The 21670-nt window shown below is 37.7% G+C and overlaps 1 non-coding gene across 1 annotated transcript; it reads left to right on the plus strand.

Annotated features, from left to right (window-relative positions):
* Positions 1-19055: 19055 nt before the first annotated feature.
* Positions 19056-19128, plus strand: TRNAA-UGC (transfer RNA alanine (anticodon UGC)). Its single transcript has one exon. It is a non-coding gene; the product is annotated as a tRNA-Ala (tRNA).
* Positions 19129-21670: the final 2542 nt, after the last annotated feature.

Here is a 21670-nt window from a genome sequence, read left to right on the forward strand (position 1 = left end):
GGGTTTAAAGGCCCTCTCCTCCCATTCAATGGGGTCTCCTATGGCGGTAAGTAGGGCTGGAAGTGGGCTTGGGCCAGCTTGAGGCCCATCGGGCCAGACCGGCTTCAGGCCGGGCTTCGGTCTCGGCCCAAAACTTTTCGGGCCGGGCTCGGGCCTAGAAAACTGGGCCCGATTTGCTTTCGGGCCGGGCTCGGGCAAACCTTTGGCTCGGCCCGAGCCCAGCCCGGGCCCAAGCCCGAATCAGGCCCAAAGTCAGGCCCGATATTTCTTCCGCCCTCTAGTCCCTCCTTCGCCTTTGCCTGGACTCTGGTACAATCAAATCAGAGTCGATGGAGTGGGAAGTCTTCCTCTTGATCGGAGGGAGCCGCTGTCGGAAAAAGACGACGCACCGATGTCGGAGGTGGAGGCGGCAGTGGACTTGGCTGCGGGAGATGGCGGCTATGGTGGAGGAGAGTCGAAGGCGTTGATGGTGGTGGAGCTCTTCGATCATCAGTCCTAAAGGTCCCAATCTCGGAGCGTCTTGTCCGGATCCTCTTGGAAGGAGTTCGGAAAGATGATCAACTTCAAATTATTGGTGATCTGCGATAGATCCCACCGGACGGTGTCGCAAATGGGCTCCGTCAGCGTGTTGGGCGGCGATTCGAAGCCGTCGGCCGCGATGCTGCCGTAGGAGCTCTCGATGGAGGGGATGCTCGGCAGCACGACAGTGGGAGCCTTCTGGTAAGCGACGTTCTCCGGTACTCCTCCATTCCCCCCGCTCCTCCCTCCTCTCCCTTGCCTCCGACCGTCCCCTCCCCTGCTCATCCCCTCCCTTCGCAAGGACCGCAACAATCTCACCCAGGCCCGATTGGGTTCGGACCTTACACCTTATACCGATTTGGAATCGGGCCAGCCCAATTGGGTTCGGGCCGGTCTCGGGCCCGGGCTCGGGCAGGGGTAGAACCCGGCCTGGCCCGACCCAGTTTCAGCCCTAGCGGTAGGGGTGCTGTTGCAATTATATCCCATGCAGATGAAGCAGCGAAAGGAATTAATTGTAAAGGTTCCATTGTGAAATTTATCATGAATGCGTTAGATTAGATCTAAAGGAATATTTATGATTTATTTTGATTGAGTTATTTTCTGTTATGTAATTAGCAATAGGATTGCTATTTATGAAATGTGCTGATCTATTTGTGAAATGAGTCAATATATTTGGTGAATAGAAAATAAAATCTTTCAAATTTAAAAATTATTTTCAAAATACCAAACCCTGACCCATTAGCCCAAATACTTAATTAAAAGAATTAAGTGTTGTCTAGTAGGTCTAGAATTGTGAATTAAGACCTAAGACAATTGCATAAACTTGTGGGTCAATAGATTTGGATAAAATACCAAACCCGCCCCTTCTCTTCCCTTGGCCTACCGCCCCGCCCCATCCCCACCCGCAGCGGCCCCTCCCCGACGGCGGGCCCCCGGCGATGGGCCTGTGCGGTTCTGCGGTGCCCTTCTATTTCAATCTTTTTATTTTTTATTTTTGTCTCATTATTTTTTATTTTTTATATTTATCTCATTAGATTTGGATTTATTTTAAAATTTGATTTGATTCTAATTTAAAAATTTTAAAATATATTACATTTCATGAAAATATAGACCTGTCAGTTGATCAATTTTGGATATCCTACGATATCCGTATAAAATATATATTTAATTATATATTTTTATACAGATACCGTAAAATATATACATTGATCAATTGATTGTCCGGTTTGGATAGTTTGAAAATTATATTTAATTATATAGGTAATTACATTATTCGAACGATATACAAAGGATTCGAGAGAAATTTTGGACCGTATTTTTTTTTAGTTCTCATACATTTTCAGTCGTGTGGAGAAAACTAAGAAAAAATACTGTCGAAATTTTTTTCGATCGCTGTTGCATATCGTTTGATTAATATAATTAACCTATAGAATTAATGCAATTTTTGAATGGGATAGAATCTATCTGTACCTATTTGTTGAAGATATGATGCATTTATCATGTAAATCTTTTGAAACGATAAAATAATTAGTAATACTAAATTTTTTTATTTTGATTTTATCATAGATTTCTATGAGAAAATGGCTAGTACTCGAGTTCGTGTACTATTACATTATGATGGCATGATACAGAATGACAAAATTGGTGTGCAGTACAGTCACCCTGCAAACCAGATGATTAGAATATCTTCATCATTATCACGTCAGGAATTATTATACCATTTTTACAGCAGTATTCCTGTTGACAAAGAAAAATATGAAATAAAATTAAAATGAAAATCTCCTAATCTATCGGGACAGTTAATACAGAGCAAGTATATCTTAGTTCCAATTGATGACGATGAAGATGTCGAAGAAATACTGATCTTTCTTTTGAAATATTCAGAATATCAATTTTTTAGAATTATATATTGAAAAGAAAGATGTACCGAGCTTTGGATACTATAGTCGGCTTTTAACTCAAGCGGACAATATTGTTGGGCCTTCCTCACCTTTCGTAACTCCTATAGTGCAAACCGATAGTGTTGAGGCCATATTTACAGAACAATATTCTACTACTGCCGGTCCTAGTTGTCCAATTATTCAAAGTTCTATGGTGATTTCTCTTGTGTCTTCTGCTAGAGTGACTTCTCCTTTGCTAGAAATAATGGTAAATGTGGGAGACGACACTCATATAGAGAATGATGACTGGATAGTCAGTGAAATAAATTCTGATAATCTAGGCTTTGAGTCAAATAAAAGTGGAGATGAAGACTATTGGATGGATGAGAATAGTAGCAATAATGATGATAATGGTGAAGATGATAATGATGATGAAGATGTTCAGCCTAATATTAATGTGGGAGAACCTCAACCTCGTTTGCACGAACCCTCATAATTTTTTAACGATATAAATTTAGATGATAGTGGTTATGTTAGTGCTGGTCGAAGATTGAACTCTGACTATTAGTTTTGGGACTCCTTGATAACTGAATTTTCTAAAGGACTAATGTTTGAGAGTAAAGATTATGTAAGGAGAGCTGTTGATCTTTATCACATTATGAAGCATCGGACATACAATGTAGTTCAGTCGCATTCAAAATTATGGTTCGTATGATGCGCATCATCAGATAATGTTTAAAATTGTAAATGAAGGATTCGTGCTGCATTGTTGAAAAAACATGGATATTTTCAAATCACAAAATATGAAGGTCTTGACATTTATTTATTTACGGAATTGAGTCGAGACCATAAATATGTCAGTGGAAGGATGATTGGCACACTAATCCGATGTATTGTTGAGAAAGATCCTGATGTTAAAGTTAAAGCTATTGTGGTAACCGTTAATGATCAATTTCAATATACATTGTCATACAGAAAAGCATGGTGTGAAAAGCAGAAGGCATTGGTTGATATTTATGGAGAATGGGAGCCGTCTTATGCTAAATTATCCTATTATATGGCTGCACTTCAACATGCAAATCCCGGTACAGTTATTTAATGGAATTCTTTTCAAACTGTGAATTTCAATGTCCGAATTTTAAATTATATTTTCTGGGCTTTCAAACAATCTATCCAGGATTTTACGCACTACCGTCCTGTAATCAGCATTGATGGCACGCACTTATATGAAAAGTTTAAAGGTAAGATGTTAATTGCAACAGGAATTGATACAGAGAATGGGATATTTTCATTAGCATATGCAATTGTGAATGAGGAGACGACTGCAAGTTAGAGTTGATTTTTTTTCCAGCTCAGAACACATATCGTCAAAGATAGAAATGAAATATACTTAATTTCTGACAGGCATCTAGGTATATTAAATGCCATCACAGATGAGTCTATTGGATGGAGTCCACCACGTGCCTATCATCGATACTGCTTAAAACATATCTATAGTAATTTCAACACTCATTTTAAAAATGTGCAGCTGAAAAGAGCAGCATGGCAAGCAGGAAGCACTCATCAAGTTCGCAAGTTCAACTTTATCATGGGTAGGATCAGAATAGTGAATGAAGAGGCTTGAAGTTGGTTGTCTGAGTTAGAAAAAGAGAAGTGGACGTTGGTATTGGGAATAGTGTCCCAAAGCCAATCGTCAGCCTGTTGACGGTTGTGCTTATTTTTGTATATGTACATGAATTATGAATTAATAAAAATTATTTTGATATTTTTCATCATAAATTATCATCTTCTAATGAACTCCTGTGTTGTGGTGAAGTTATTAGGACTATTTAGACTCGACAAAGGAGGATTTATCGTTTAGTCCTTAAATCTATTCGCGACCAAATGATACGTTGTTATCAAGGACGACAACATTTATCAAGTATAAGTCGTTGTGTGCCATATAGGTTGGTTGTCCTCTTAATCAATGAGTGTGGAGATACTGGTATGACATACAGGTGAGATGTAAAAGTACATCTGCACTGAACGTGACCGACTCTGGAGCTATTTCTGCTATCAAGATTTGCTCCGATGGAATATGGGTATAAATATTTCTCTGACCTGAGACCGCCATGGTGACTTGCAAGCAACTCACTGCACTTAGGCACTAGACTACCTGAATTTCTAATTCAGTGACGGAAGGCTGCTGGGTGTAGTCAAGTACTTGGCTTGTCGGTGCGTGTGTCAAGATGGAATTGATCACTCCAGTTTAGGAGCTATGTACAGTCGTGTTTCAATTTAGCAAAATCTTGGTCAGGGTAGTCCTTGTGAGGAGTCACAGGACTGTTTGAGTTGAGCACGATTCGGATGATCTGATCAGGGTTGACAGTTTAATCCTGAGTCGTCCTAAACACAGAGGTCAAAAGGATGAATTATACGGTAACCATATTCATGTAGGTTCTGAGTGTTGCGATTGCGACTCTTCGACCTATCCGGACATCGGATACCATTGCTAGATGGTCACTTCGATTAGTACAGAAATTGGTTCCTGTGCTACCGGCTTAGGTTCGAATCTGCAGGGTCACACACATTAGAGGTTCCTATCTGATCTGATGGCTGATGTAGAATCCTACATGTTTGGGACTCAGTGATCGAGAATCAGGATTCTCTGATCACGAGTTCCACACATTATGGATATCGGGGTCAAGAGTCCCACTGGTTGGGACTTTTCTATCAGGGTTACATATCGACGAATTCTGATGCCCGATTGCCCATCGAATTTGGACTCAGTATTTATGAGAGGTTTAATTAGTGATTTGATCATCAATTAACTCAATTTGATTGAGTAATTATTTTTGGATCAAGTTCAATTGAATTGGATTCAGTTGGGTTTGACCCGATTAGGTTAAGAGTTGACCTAATCGTCGAGATGGTTTGGTCCCTGATTTGATCAGGGGTTGGGCTTAGTCAATTCTTGATTTGATTAAAATTTTATTGAGCCTAATTAAATCTAATTTAGTTGGATTTAAATTAATCTAATTGGACCTAAATTATTTGGTTCAATTATGTTGGTTTAAATAATTAAACCACCTTGACCCAATCTCCATGCGCCACCTCACTTCCAATGCATCCATTTGAATTCATGAGAAGGAACTTCTCATGAATTATTTTCTCACGCCAAGCCCTCTCCACGTCCCACTTTAATGTGCCATATGAATGGATAAGGATGATTGGTTGGCCATTCAAATTCAAAATAAAGTTTGAATTTAAATGGGCAATCAATCTTTGCACCTTATCCCTTTCTTTACGCCCCATTTATTACATGAGAAAAAATTTCTTATGAAATCACTCCATGCATAATTTAAGCCACGCCTCACACCTTTAGTGGATAAGGGATGAGTTGGTATCCATTTGAATTCAAATTTTGATTTGAATTTAAATGTGCAATTACTCATCTTTATCCTTTCTTTTGGATAAGACGTTTGACGTGGTTATAAAAGGAGGAGAAGAGTGGGGCGTGCAAGAAGAAGATTTTTGGAGAAAAATTTTGGGGCGTGAGAAGTCTTGTGCGTGAGAAGGAAGTCCATATCCTTCCAAGAGAAAAAGAAAGAAAAGAAAGAAAAGTGGGTGCAAAGTTTCCGGTGAGTTTCCTAGAGTTTTAGCTTGGGGTTCGGGAAGAGAGAAAGTGAGCTACGAGTGTCATGAGCCCACAAAATCTCAGGAAGATCTTCAACATTCTCTCAAGCACGTTTGTTGATGATCCAGAGCATCCGAAGAATCGACAGACATCGATCGAAGGAGTTCGATCAGCATCGACCGTCAAAAGGGCTCTACAACGAGCTAGCACTCGTGAGGAGTCGATCGATCGGGAGCTTCATGTGGATGATCCGTAGAGGCCAAACACACTGTGTGGCTGCATCGCGATGATCAAACTCTTCCGACGGTGATCAGATTACGACGATCTACTACCCGCACAAAGGTATTGTGTTCTGAACACATTACAATAAAGTGTTTATTGTTCAAATTTGAATTTCAAATTTAAATGCTTGCATGCTATATATCATATTTAGATTCTAGTGTAGGATAAATTTATGTTAATTAATTAGATTAATTAAAATTTTTTCGCTGTAAAATCATAATTTTGAAATAGTTTTAAAATTATCATTTTATCCCTGCACTGAATTTTTTCCACAAATGGTATCAGAGCAAGGTTCTTAGATATGATATATATATTTGCATGCATAGATTAAGTTTAAATTTAAAATTTAAAATTTAAAATTTGAAATTTGAATTTTGAAAGTTGTTCGAAATTCAAAATTTAAAAATTTGAAATTCAAAATTTGAAATTTGAATTTTGAAATTTGAAATTCAAAATTCAAAATTCAAAATTTTGAAATTCAAAATTTGAAATTTGAAATTTAAAATTTGGTTAAAATTTTAAATTTGAAATTCAAAATTTAAAATTTAAAATTCAAAATTTAAAATTTGAAATTTAAATTTTGAAATTGGTATATTTAGATATACTTGATCCAAGTAGCAAGTAATCGAATTGGGTTGGTTGCCATGGCCGTCCGATCATAGGAGAAAAGCAGGGTTTAAAGGCCCTCTCCTCCCATTCAATGGGGTCTCCTATGGCGGTAGGTAGGGCTGGAAGTGGGCTTGGGCCGGCTTGAGGCCCATCGGGCCAGACCGGCTTCAGGCCGGGCTTCGGTCTCGGCCCAAAACTTTTCGGGCCGGGCTCGGGCCTAGAAAACTGGGCCCGATTTGCTTTCGGGCCGGGCTCGGGCAAACCTTTGGCTCGGCCCGAGCCCGGCCCGGGCCCAAGCCCGAATCAGGCCCAAAGTCAGGCCCGATATTTCTTCCGCCCTCTAGTCCCTCCTTCGCCTTTGCCTGGACTCTGGTACAATCAAATCAGAGTCGATGGAGTGGGAAGTCTTCCTCTTGATCGGAGGGAGCCGCTGTCGGAAAAAGACGACGCACCGATGTCGGAGGTGGAGGCGGCAGTGGACTTGGCTGCGGGAGATGGCGGCTATGGTGGAGGAGAGTCGAAGGCGTTGATGGTGGTAGAGCTCTTCGATCATCAGTCCTAAAGGTCCCAATCTCGGAGCGTCTTGTTCGGATCCTCCTGGAAGGAGTTCGGAAAGATGATCAACTTCAAATTATTGGTGATCTGCGATAGATCCCACCGGACGGTGTCGCAAATGGGCTCCGTCAGCGTGTTGGGCGGCGATTCGAAGCCGTCGGCCGCAATGCTGCCGTAGGAGCTCTCGATGGAGGGGATGCTCGACTGCACGACAGTGGGAGCCTTCTGGTAAGCGACGTTCTCCGGTACTCCTCCATTCCCCCCGCTCCTCCCTCCTCTCCCTTGCCTCCGACCGTCCCCTCCCCTGCTCATCCCCTCCCTTCGCAAGGACCGCAACAATCTCACCCAGGCCCGATTGGGTTCGGACCTTACACCTTATACCGATTTGGAATCGGGCCAGCCCAATTGGGTTCGGGCCGGTCTCGGGCCCGGGCTCGGGCAGGGGTAGAACTCGGCCCGACCCGACCCAGTTCCAGCCCTAACGGTAGGGGTGCTGTTGCAATTATATCCCATGCAGATGAAGCAGCGAAAGGAATTAATTGTAAAGGTTCAATTGTGAAATTTATCATGAATGCGTTAGATTAGATCTAAAGGAATATTTATGATTTATTTTGATTGAGTTATTTTCTGTTATGTAATTAGCAATAGGATTGCTATTTATGAAATGTGCTGATCTATTTGTGAAATGAGTCAACATATTTGGTGAATAGAAAATAAAATCTTTCAAATTTGAAAATTATTTTCAAAATACCAAACCCTGACCCATTAGCCCAAATACTTAATTAAAAGAATTAAGTGTTGTCTAGTAGGTCTAGAATTGTGAATTAAGACCTAAGACAATTGCATAAACTTGTGGGTCAATAGGTTTGGATAAAATACCTAAGACCTAAGACCATTTTTTTGTTTTTATGATATTTTTTTTAGGTATTTTTTTCTTTGTTTGGAATATTTTTTAAAAAAATTAATTTGAAATGAGGAAAGTAATTTGAAATAATATTTTTTATTTGAATTAAAATTAAAAATTTTATTTTTTTAAATTTAAAATTATAATTATAATTTTTTTTTCATTTTTTTCCTTTCTTATTGTATTTTTTATTTTTTTAATTTTTTAAGATATATTTTTTAAAAAAAAATAATTTGAAATGAAAAATTTGAAATGATATTTTTTATTTGAATTAAAATTAGAATTTTTATTTTTTTTAATTTAAAATTATAATTCTTATTTTTTTCTCATTTTTTGGTATTTTTTATTTTTTAATTTTTTAAGTTTTTTTGAGATATTTTTTTAAAAAAAATAATTTTAAATAGAAAAAATAATTTGAAATGATATTTTTTATTTGAATTAAAATTAAAATTTTTATTTTTTAAAATTTAAAATTATAATTTTTATTTTTTTCTTATTTTTTTCTTCTTTTATGATATTTTTTTAAAAAATTAATTTGAAAAGGAGATTGTAATTTGCAATGACGATTGTTATTTGAATTAAAATTAAAATTTTTATTTTTTTTAAATTTAAAATTATAATTTTTATTTTTTAGTTCTTTTTTATGATATTTTTTATTTTTTTTTACATCAATTTTTTTCAGATATTTTTTTAAAAAGATAATTTGAAATGGGAATACTAATTTGAAATGATGATTTTTATTTGAATCAAAATTATAATTTTTATTTTTTTTAAAATTTATAATTATAATTTTTATTTTTTTTATTTTTTTAAAAAATTAATAATTAAAATCGTCATTTAAAATAATATTTTTGAAAACTTCATTTGAAATGATATTTTAAAAAATATCATTTAAAATCATGATTTTATTTTATTTTATTTTATTTTCTCATCATCCATATAGAAAATGGATAGAAAAGAATGATGACGTGGCCATTATAAAACGTCATTTTGAACGATATTTCACGTAGTTTTGCATCATTTTGATTACTAAATTAAAAATTAATTTATTTTTATAAATATATTTTTTTAATTATTTAAGTAAAGCACTTTTCGAAGCTCTCTTTTTACGATAGAAAAAAATATATTTTAAAGTGTAAAGTACTTAAAATGGGTCGCAGCAATGACTGAAGCATGGTGCTCCGCTCATGTCAGGGATGCCAGGCTCGTATGATAGATCATCATATATGGCATTTCAGCGGGGATGTGTTGTACGTAACACGTCATTCATACTGTCCACTGTTTGGAGGGATCCGAAGCTCTCCGTGTGCAATAGAAAAAAAAATATAGAAAAGAACAAATACTTAAGCTAGGCAGGGTGAGGCAACTGATGGTACTTCACGTCATGTCATGGATGCTATGTTGGCATGACAAGTCATCATAGATGGCATGTTGGCGGCCACGCATCATCACTGGGGTTGCATACTATGTGTTGGGGGAATACCCCCGACCGACCGATGGCCGAAGAAACTGACCGACCGACTTACAGTCGAAGGGACCGACCGACCGACTGGCCGACCGATCGACCGACCGACCGACTGGCCGACCGACCGACCGACCGACAGCCGAAAGCGACCGACTGACGGACGCCATCACCGGCCGATTAACGGCCTATCACCGACTGAGGGTATGTCGGGCGTACCTCTCCTGACCGACTGAACCCGAAGGTCTGATGGCCGACTCACGTAAGGCTCGCCGACTAACGGAGGGGCCCGACGCCACTCAGCTGGCCACCGACCTAGGGTCGGCCGACTCCTCCGATCACCGTACAGCCGCCAGAGCCTGTCAGTCCTGACAGCCGCATGCGGCACGACCATCTAGGGACATTATCCCGCCAAGGGCATTGTCAACCCTAGCGATTTGACAGCCCCACGGCGACATGACACTTTCACGGCGACTCTGACAGTCTACAGTGAGTTGACAGTTCCTCACTCGTCTGCGCCATTAATGACGGCGCCATACCGTGCTCCACTATATAAACCGGAGAAGGCAACAGTGCAAGGGGTCCGCTCCTCCACTTCTCGACTTCGAAACCACAGGCTCGCTCTTCTCTCCCTCTCTCTCTCTCTCTCTCGATCGAGCTCTCTGTCTTCATTTCACTGTTGCCCAGTCACCTCTCTGACTTGACCGTCGGAGGGTCCCCGCCGGAGCCGCCTCCGATCAGTGCGGACTTCTCGTTTTTGCAGGTGCACGCTCTCCGACGATCGGGCGACGAGGCGATTGGCCGCAACACTATGCCATGCCATTGTCCACATCGACACTCTGTCAAATCAACAAAAAGAGACAAAATGGGGAAAGAGTTGCACACGAGCCTGGGAGGGTTGGGATAGAAGCCCCCCTAAACTCTTCATTAAAGAGCAAAGTGTGATCAGATTTTGTTTTAATGGAAAGAAAGACATTTTGGCCTTAGTAGGACAGTATAACATGAAGCAGCCTTAAATGAACTAAGAAGAAAGGCATTGAATGAATGGATCGATCGTGTCCAGGTTGGCCTATATGTATAGAAAGTTATATAGCAGAACATGATAGGATTAAAAGAGCTCGGTAGAAGAGGGTATATTTAGAATATATATTTTTTTAGATTATTTTGTTTCTTCATCAATCTATTTGAAGGTTGCTACTCGGGATGCAGTGGCTTTCCAGTCCTCTGGATCATCATTTGAGGAAAAAAATTTCTTATCAATAGTTAGAGAAACATCCTTCGGGGGAGCAATTTGAGAAGGTTGCTACCATAGATGCAATAACTTTCCACTTTCTAAAAGAGAGTTCGATGGAAATATTTAGGAGGGTTGCTATTGCGGAAGCAGCAACCTTCCATTCCCATTTAGAAGTTAGGAATAGAGCATTGTGATACAAGAAAATGAGGATTTGTTACTACAGATATAGTAGCCTTACATTCTTAGTTAAAAGTTGGGAACAACGAAAGAATGAGAAAGATTTTGATAGAAGAAATGGAATAAAAAAAGATCAGACAATTAGGATTGGTGGATAGGGTTTATTGAGTTAACGATCGGGTTTGATTTGGTAGGTAAAAGAATTCGGGTCCGTAGGTTAGCAGATTCTGGTTAACGGGTTAACAGGCCCATCCTGATAGGTTTTGGGTTAATGGGTTATCGAATTGTAGTTTAATGGATTGTGGGTTAATATGTTGTGGGTAGTGGATCGTGAGTTAATGGGTAAATGGATTCGGTTGTTGAGTTTTGGATTAATGGGTTGGCAGATTATATCCATGGGTTACTAGTTGTAGTTAGGGTCTAGGGTTAAGGTTATATTAGAGTTAGGGTTGGGGTGAGGATTAGGATTAGAGTTAGGGTTAGGGCTTCAGAAAGGGTTGTGGTGAACAAGATGATAAAAAAAGAAAAATATGGATTAGGAGATAGATCAGAGGATTAGATCAAGAAAAGAAAAAAAGGATTAGTAAACTCATCTAGAACCAGTCAGTTTTTAGAAGAAAAGTAGATGCACCTTCGGCATCTTCACCGGCGAGATCTCTTAAGATCTGGACATCTACACAATGGAAGACATGCACAGTGAAGGAGATTAGCAACAAACACTAAATTGGCTTGGCCCAAAAAATCTCTAGCCAACCGACAAGGAGATAGGGGGAGGAAGGGGAATGGGATTTAGAAAGAAATGGATGGGTTGGGGTAAATGGGGGAAAGAAGGGCAAGGATGGAGATGGGAAAAGAGGTGGAGACCGATGAGGGGTAGGGGGAGGGAAGGGGAATGGGATCGGCATGAAGGAGAGCGAACGAAGAAGTTGGGAGGGGTCGAGTAGGGGAAGGGAGGGAATGGTGTCGAAAAAGAAGCAGGTTGGTGAGGGTGGGAGGGGAATTAATGGCTAGGGTTATTAAAAGGATGAGCGTACAGAAAAAAATATGGGGACAGTTGCACAGAAGGAAAGCTATTTCTTTTCATGAGCTCACCTTCTTTTGGTTAGGGGTACAAATGTGTCTGGTTGACCCATGATCCAACCCAACTTAATTCGCATAGACCCAATCCGAACTATTTTAAAGGATCCATAGAGCCGGGTTAGATTCTAAAATTGGATCTATTCCATTTTCTGGGTCGAGCCTGGGTTTATTGAATTCTGATCTAACCCGATCTGTGAAGATTTTTGAATTTATTTGGATCTTATGATAAATTATCCGATCCGATCCGATTCGACTTGAACTCAATTTGAGATCCGAATATTCATCCAAATCAAGCCCAAATCCACTGAAACCAGAATCAATAAGAACATACTACACGCATCAGACAGACTATGATTCATCAATATATGCTCTATCTTCCACTATAGGTACTTAACAATGCATATGTAGCTGTGACCCACTTGGCCTACTTTCACTAAAACCAATCTTTAAATATAATTTTTTATTTTCTATCGGCTCGAAGGCGGACCAGCTCGCTCGTTCCATGTTTATATAACCAACACCTATGGTTTATAAATCATGAACTGAGGTGCTAGGTGTTCACACGAGTATTTAAAACCAAAATCCTCAGTGACACACTCTTCTCCTCCATCGTCCTCTTTCTTTCCTCAAGCTCCCTTCGGCTCCCGCCTCATATCCAAATCTCACTAGGATTTCATACTTTTTGTTCTCAAATTTAGATCTAGAGAGGAAGGAATAGAAAATTTTATCTCTAATTTAGTTTGATTTGGTTTCATTTTGTTTTACTTATTTTTTATTTTTTCTTTTTGATCGAAGAATGAGATTTTGAAAATCAGGAAGGAGAGCTTAGGAGATCGTTGAACTATTTTAAGAATTTTTTGGGGTTTATTCTTGGCCTAAATTTCTCTTGAATAAAGATGGAAATAGGGATGGCTGTGGGTTTGTCAATGTGGTCCGATGATGAATGGGCCATGGCTATGGCGATCCTCGGCCGCCAGGCAATTGACTATCTCTCCTTTAGCTATATGTCATCCGACGGCCTATTCACCTCCTTTGACGGCCACATTGACCTCCAAATCAAGCTCCAGGATCTCGTCAACCACCCTGTCACGCCTTGGGCCTCTATAATCTTCTGGCATATCTTTTGATCCAAGTCTGACGACCTCATCCTCGAGTTGGGTTGATCCAAATCTGATCCAGACTTAAACTCATATTTCATGGATTGAAATTGGATTATACATGGATCCGATCCGAATGATCTATTGGATCAAAAAATTTGATCATGGATCCGATCCGATTTTCTATTGAATTGAGTTTAAGTCCGATATTTAGATTCGATCAAAAAATCGAATTAGATTAAGATCACTCAAGACCTGATCCGATCTGATCCATTTGCACTCCTACTTTTGGTGCTAAACTTTTTCATCATTATCTGTAGAGGAAAGATCGATTACTCTTGAGAAATAAATTTATTTAGAACTTCTTCTAAAGGCTACTTCCACAAAGATAATACTTAGTGCAACTCAATATGAAATTTTTATTATAAATATTTCATGATCTATTTATTATTGTTTCATTGAAAAAATAATTCTGTATTTTCTATTCCAAGAATTACCACCAATACCCTCAGTAAAAAAGCTCCGCACAAGGTAATTTAATTTCAATAAAAACCCACTGTAGCATATTGATAAATGTATAACATACAAATGTAAGATTTGCTAGTTATTTTTCAACACAAGTGAAAAAAACAATACCCAAAAATAATTAATATTCATGCAAATTTCTGAAATAAAATTATATACTACATATTTTTTAGCTGATAAAAAAATTTTGTTGTGCGTAACTTTTTCTCTTCATATTTTGGACAATCTCACATCGCCGTGCAGGTCCCACTCTACGTAATATTAAGGTTAGACTCCCTCTTTACCAAAACAAAAAGAAAATATTGATATTTGAAAACTGGCTGGGAGTTGATCTCATGCCAGAACCCAAGGCCTCCAACGCCGCACCTTGAACATATGCTATTTCATTATTATTCTTCATATTTTTAAATATTATTTGAAAAAATATTTATATTTTTTTATGCCCTGATTTTCTTCTGAAATTAAGAAATTCCTTATTCATATCGCACATGCAAGACTCGAGTTGGTTATAAACTAATTTAAACCATTTAACCCTGATCACTAATATGAATGAGAAATTGCATAGACAAATTTATCTAGGATGGAAAGAGCACATATTTTTGCCAAATAAACATGCATGTATAAAATTTTTATGCAAAATAAAAATTTGCACAGAAAAATATATTAGGGCATTTGCCCTTGGGATCCATCTCGAAGAACAGTAGCTTATTTACCTGAAAATAAGATAATAAATTAAAAAATATAAAATATGTTCATTGACATGTAAAATTTTATAAGAATATAAATTTACATAAAAATTCACGTAGAGATTTGCAACCTATGTTCTCCATAGCTTGCAAGTAAATATTCATTACAATGATGGTATCACGTCAAATTTGTGATAAGTCAAATATTTTATTGATTATCATATATTTCATCGGTTTATATGATGATATCTTATATTATTTTATTAATTTTTGATTTTTAATTGACTTGTTACAAAATTGAAGCGGTATCACCGTTGCAACGATTATTTACTCTCTAAGCGCTCCGAACTCCATCCAGCCAGAGCCGTTTCGTCGGCCCAGTGAAGCATCCGATCACCACCCGCTCATAAGCCCAGGTCCGTGAAAAATATATAATGATAAATTGCTTCACCAGCTCACTCTCTCTCCCTTTCGTTTGAATCTTTTCTTCTCCTCTCTCCTCTCCCTCTCCCACGCCTCCTTTCCTCTGTTATTAGACCATGGCGGAGATTCAACGGTTTCCCGCCCAGGCCTCCATGGGGAGGGAAAGGCGATGGACCCTCGAGCACAACGAAGAACCCAAACGGCGCCCAAAGACACACCAAGAACCGGAGGTCTCTCTCTCTCTCTCCCTCTCTCTCTCCCCCCCCTTGAAACTTTTCTTCTCTCCTCTCCCTCTCCCATGCCTCCTTTCCTCTGCTGTCACACCATGGAAAAGAATTGATGGCGTCCCATATCCAGGCCACCATGGGAACGGAAGGGCGACGGACCCTCGAGCCAAACCAAGAAGCCGAACGGCGCTCAACGAGACGCCAAGAACAGGAGGTCTCTCTCCCCTCTCTCTGAAACTTTTCTTTTCTCCTCATCTCCCTCTCCCTTGCCTCCTTTCTTTTGTTATTACACCATAGCGAAGAATTGACGGCGTCCTATAGACCCAGGCTGCCATGGACAGGACAAGGCGATGGAACCTCGAGCCCAACCAAGAACCCGAACGGCGCCCAACGACGCACCAAGAACAGCAGGTCTCTTTCTGATCTCCCCCCTCCCTTTCCGTCAATCGTTCCTTCTCTCACTTTGCTCCCTCTGAATCTTTTCTTCTCTCCTCTCCTTCTCCAATGCCGCATTTCAGAAGCGACGTCGGCGTCCCACCCAGAGCGCCCTGGGTAAGAAAAGGCGGCGGACCCGCAAGCACAACCAAGAATTGGAGCATCTCTCGGGGGGTGCCATGAATCATTATTCAAGTCTAGCGAGATCGATAGGTGAAGACGCCCCATCCTTCTCCAATCCTGGCCATCATCCACGTGCTCCAAATGTTTCGCCCGTGGGGTCTGACGACCAGCATATGCCTCCGCCGCCGCCACCGCCGCCGCCGCCGACGCCGACAAAGGAGGCAACATCGGCTTCAGGATCCTCACAGCCGAGCGGATTGCCCTCTGTCAACCAATCGGGGGGGTCGTCAACATTGGTACTACCCCTGTCTCTTTCAGGCATTCCGATTACTGGGGGTGTGATCGTAGCCCAGGCGATATATTTTCCAGTTAGTAGCATCGAGCTTGGAGGATCTGGGGCAACTGCACCACGGCAGGATGCTGCGAATTCTGGACCAAGTTCCAACCCAGCAATGGCTGGTAGCGAGATTCAGGGGTCGGGCAGCGCTGGTGGAAGCCCTGGGGAAATGGGTGGATCGAATGGTGCGGATGCTACTTCAAACGGAGCTGCCCAGCCGCACAACTGCCAGGAAGGTTGCAGCTGAGCACCCATGCACGGGCCCTGGGGTTGTGTTTTTGGTTATTAGCCCACAATCATATTTTCTTCAAAGAAAGTTTCGGTCAATGCTACAAGTCTGCACTGTATTCCTCATCAATCATTTAAAAAAAAAAACCCACTGTATCAAGTAAAGAGTCTTGAACTTAAACAAGTGTCCATGTAGTACGACCAAGGTATGTGGGTGAAATACATGGAGAATATTTGCTAAAAAGCTGAATATATATATATATATATATATATATATATATACACACACACACACACACACACACACATATACATACATGTAAATATACGTATGCACAGATATGTATGTGTATATATAGTATGCAATATCACCAGTTTTTGTAATTGGTATAGCAACTTTACATACCATATTTTTAATGGGCATACTATATATTGTGATTCAGTTGGAGAAAATAATTAAAAATTAAACATAAAATTAGAAGATGAAATGTGGAGTGCACTCCTTTAAGCAAAGTTGCAAGCACAAAGATACAATTGATAGGATAAAATCTTTTTATAGGCAAGGAATATAGGGTCACCCATGTTGGTTATATTATACATCATCATATTAACTATTATTGCATTATGATAATTAAGAGACATTTTTCGTAAGCTAGATGCCGATAGTATACCAAAAATCATGATAGCTACTAAATGTCGGATTCCTTTATTAAGATAACCTCTAGAAATACATATGCATAGAGATGAAGACCATCTCCACATTCCCTGAGTCACACACTCCACTATTGTATGTATGTGTATGTATGTATGTATGTATGAATGTGTGTGTGTATATATATAGAGACACACATACATACATACATACATACATATACACAATAGGAGGCATAACCTGAAATAGGTTAAAATCTTACAAAATGCACATCCTAGCTATCAGCTAATAGTAAGTGCTACAACAAATAAGAGATTTGGTCCCCAACATATAGACTGATAATGAGCTCCTATGTATGTGGTGCAATCTATTTGGCTATCTGGTTAGTCTTGTGGTCGACATGAGTTGCTATGAATATAGAACAAATCAGCTAATAGTAAGTGCTACAACATATGGACTGATACTGAGCTCCCATGTCTGCGCAACAATCCATTTTGCTACCTAGTTAGCCTTATGGTCGACATGAGTTGCTATGAACATAGAACAAATCCTTTTCCAATAACTGTAGACCAGTCGCCCCTAAGCCCAAGCTGTTGTGCTTTAAGATGAAGCAGTGCTTCACACAGTGCCGCCCAAGCACCTACAGGCTTGACCGTCGGCATTGTACACTAGTTTAACCTCAATCCAACTGCTCTAATCAACGAACTCTGAGCATCTTTGATAATAAAAGCAGCTACTGAGTAGGCATTAGAGATAGAAGTAACGCAATTCACCTTAACAACATCTAGGGGAGGGTGTAGCAAACGGGCATATATCGGATAAGTAGAAGGATGAGAAGAAATAGGCAACATATATCCCAATTTCCTAACTATGCTGAAAGGTCTAACTGCTACCGTATTGAACAAAGATCATTTGCAAACTATACCACAGACCTTACCAGTTGTAGAGGGCTCCATTTCATGTTCAAACAGCTTTTGATTCCTTGCTTTCCACAATAACCACAAAATATATAAGCATAGAGCCATACTGCCCCTCCATACCAAGACATTGGTTAGAAAATTTTGTGGTGCTAGCAAAAAGGTAGGACAGGCAACAAATGCATGAAATTGTGAATGACTAACCAATAAGTTCATGCAAATATATAGAAAATAGAAAATACTAAATACCCTCTTGCTGCTTAGGACAAAGATCATAGAAACCATCATCCGGCCTGATAATTCCTCTAATGAAGGGGGGGGGTGTTGTTTCCACTATTTTATGTTGGAGCTTGCACTCAATTTATATGGGACTCTTAATATTAAAAATACTAAACCATTAGAAAATTTAAAAAAGGTTGTTGCCATAGAATTTATTATTTTATTTTGCTTCAAAAACCATAGAGATGGATCGATAAGTAATTTTCACATACTTAACAAAATCAGTTTTGACTAAAAAGGTAGTCGTAAAGATTTTTCATATAGTTTCCCATCATGTTTAAGGCATCTTGGATTAGTTAAAAGCTAATTTCTTGATCAATCCAAATTTCTTCAAAATTGGCTTGATTTTATGTTTGTAGCATGGAAGTCCCCAATAAATTGATATTTTAAATCTTTATATTTTACAGCAAAAAATCCAACAACCGAATATCTAACTCACCCTCTCTGACTGAACAACAAACTTTATGCCAGCCACCTGATGATCTTTCTTCCTGTCCTCAATTTCGCCCCACAGTAAGTTGGCAAATATTTGCTCTAATCTTTTCATTCCCTCTTTAGAGCTAAACATTATGGATAGTAGGTAAATTAGCATGGTATTTAGCACATGGGCTTGTGGTCCTGCTGCCCACGCTTCCTCCATTTTGATAATCGTGTGAATAGATAGTGGGCAGAGAAAAAGGGAAGGAGGTCCTCATACGGAGTCCTACATTTGAGCAGGGTGAGAGATTGGAGAATGGGTTGGGTAAGGTCCCTTGGGGCCGACAAAACATAGATGAAATTTTGCTTAAAAGGTCTTCACCGCTGTCACGGGGATGTAGCTCAAATGGTAGAGCGCTCGCTTTGCATGCGAGAGGTACAGGGTTCGATCCCCTGCATCTCCAACTTAAATTTTTTATTCATTTGCAAAGCATTTTCGATCCTATAACGGTAAGCCGGGTAGTGGGTATGACGAGGAGCAGAGTCCAAGGTGGCGTTCTTTATGTCATGAGTACTTCTCCCATGGGCGAGTTCGGGTATGACGAGGAGCAGAGTCCAAGGTGGCGTTCTTTATGTCATGAGTACTTCTCCCATGGGCGGAGAACTCGAGTTTTTTTGCAGAATAATATAAAAAAAAAAATAATTATCAAAATAATTTAAAATTTAATTTTTTTATCAAATTAATACAAAAAAAAAAAATATTATTTTGAATGACGTTTTTTCTTCCTTCCACATCACCCTTCTTTCCACGATGGCATGGTCCAAAAAAAAAAAGAAAACGCCTTATAAACGCCATTTTTTGAATGGCGTTTTTAAAAACGTCATTCAAAATGACGTTTTTAATTTTTTTCATCAAAAAAAAAAAATCGAGAAAGAATGAAATTTTTTTTTAATTTTAAACTAATAAATAAAGTAAAATTTTAATTTTGATTGAAATTTAAAATATAAATATTTGAATTTATAATTCAAATAAAAAAAATATTTTTAGATTTTTTTCATTTTTTTTTAAAAAATGTCTAAAAAAATCTTAAGAAATTTAAAAATAAAAAATATCATAGAAAATGAAAAAAAGAGAAAAAAATATGAAAGAAATAAAAATTTTAAATTTAATTGAAAAACATCATTTCAAATGCTTGTCAAAAAATTTAAAAAATAAAATATACCATTAAAAAATAAAAATTTTTAAAAAATCAAAAAAAGAAGAATTATAATTTAAATTTTTTAAAAAAATAAAATTTTAAAGATTAATTGAAATAAAAAAATTTATAAATTGAACTTTAAAAAAAAAATTAATTATTGTAAAAAAATTATTTTTTATATTTTTTGACAAGCATTTGAAATGATGTTTTTCAATTAAATTTAAAATTTTTATTTCTTTCATATTTCTTTCTCTTTTTTTCATTTTCTATGATATTTTTTATTTTTAAATTTCTTAAGATTTTTTTAGATATTTTTTAAAAAAAAATTGAAAAAAAAATCTAAAAATATTTTTTTTATTTGAATTACAAATTCAAATCTTTATATTTTAAATTTCAATCAAAATCAAAATTTTAATTTATTTATTAGTTTAAAATTAAAAAAAAATTTCCTTTCTTTTCTGATTTTTTTCTTTCTTTTTTGATGGAAAAAATTGAAAATGCCATTTTGAATGGCTTTTTAAGGCGTTTCCTTTTTTTTTTTTTTTGGAATGATGCCATCCTGGAAAGAAGGGTGACGTGGAAGGGAGAAAAAATGCCATTCAAAATGGTGTTTTCCATACAAAAGTTTGATAAAAAAAATTAAGTTTTGAATTATTTTGGTAATTAATTTTTTTTATATTATTCTGGAAAAGAGCTCCGGAGAACGCGATGCTTGTTCCTTCCTAAATTCCTTAATTGCCCTTCACAGGAATACCATCTGTCTAGCTCTTGAAAGCTAAACGATACTCAATAATCAATATATATCTAAGCCAATAAAATGCTAACCCGATCCAAAATTTATTCATTGGCAGCTTAGATCCCCTTTTTTTTTTTTTTTTAAAGGAAGGCAGATTATATCTCAGTTAATGAAGAAAAAAAAAGAGGGGAAGGATTGTCAATAAAAATATCCTACCATGGCAATGTAGATCTTATTAAGCCATGAATGATTGTATCTCATACCTTAAGCAAGTGAAGGACTAGCATGACACTGGAAGGGGCATACATGTAAGTCATGTATTTTAGAGTGTAAAAAATATTTTTCATTCACAGATTTCATTTGTTGGATGCTTGTCAACATCTAAGATAGCAAGACGCAAAGAATAGGTAGGACAAAGATATGGCTTCTCTTACAACTTATTTAGGCTCTGTACATATACAATCTACAACATATACTACCATAAGTTTAACATTAAATGGAATATTTAGGTAGAGTCTTCAAATTTGCCGAATCACCATACCACTTTAATAACTGTATAAAGTTTTTGTTCAAAATATTATCTTTCTCTTTATATATAAACTATATTGTTCTTGTAATATAATACCATCACTCACATATCATATCTTCATTTTACAAATTAAATATATTCCAATAAATTAGGTGCTTGAAGCATAACTATATTTTGTAAAATTTATATATATTCCATTTTTAGTGAATATGCTTTTGCAAACCTAAGAACTATACAAAATATAATGCCTTTTCCATTTACATATAAACTTCATTATTCTCGTAATATAACATCATCGCTCACATATTATGTATTCATCAAAGTAAAATTATCCCAATAAATTAAGCATTTGAATCACAACTATATTTCTATACATTTGTTATATATCTCATTGTTAGTGAATATATTTTTGAGAAATAAAAAAGAATCAATAATTGGCAAGCACCGGACGAGGAGTTAAAAAGAAAAAAGAGAAAAATTTTATATATTGAGCAAGTTGACTAATAGCTCGTAAAATATTACTCATTTTTTAATAAAATATA

The sequence above is a fragment of the Elaeis guineensis genome, chromosome 5 (genome assembly GCF_000442705.2).
Source record: "Elaeis guineensis isolate ETL-2024a chromosome 5, EG11, whole genome shotgun sequence".
Lineage (NCBI taxonomy): Eukaryota > Viridiplantae > Streptophyta > Magnoliopsida > Arecales > Arecaceae > Elaeis > Elaeis guineensis.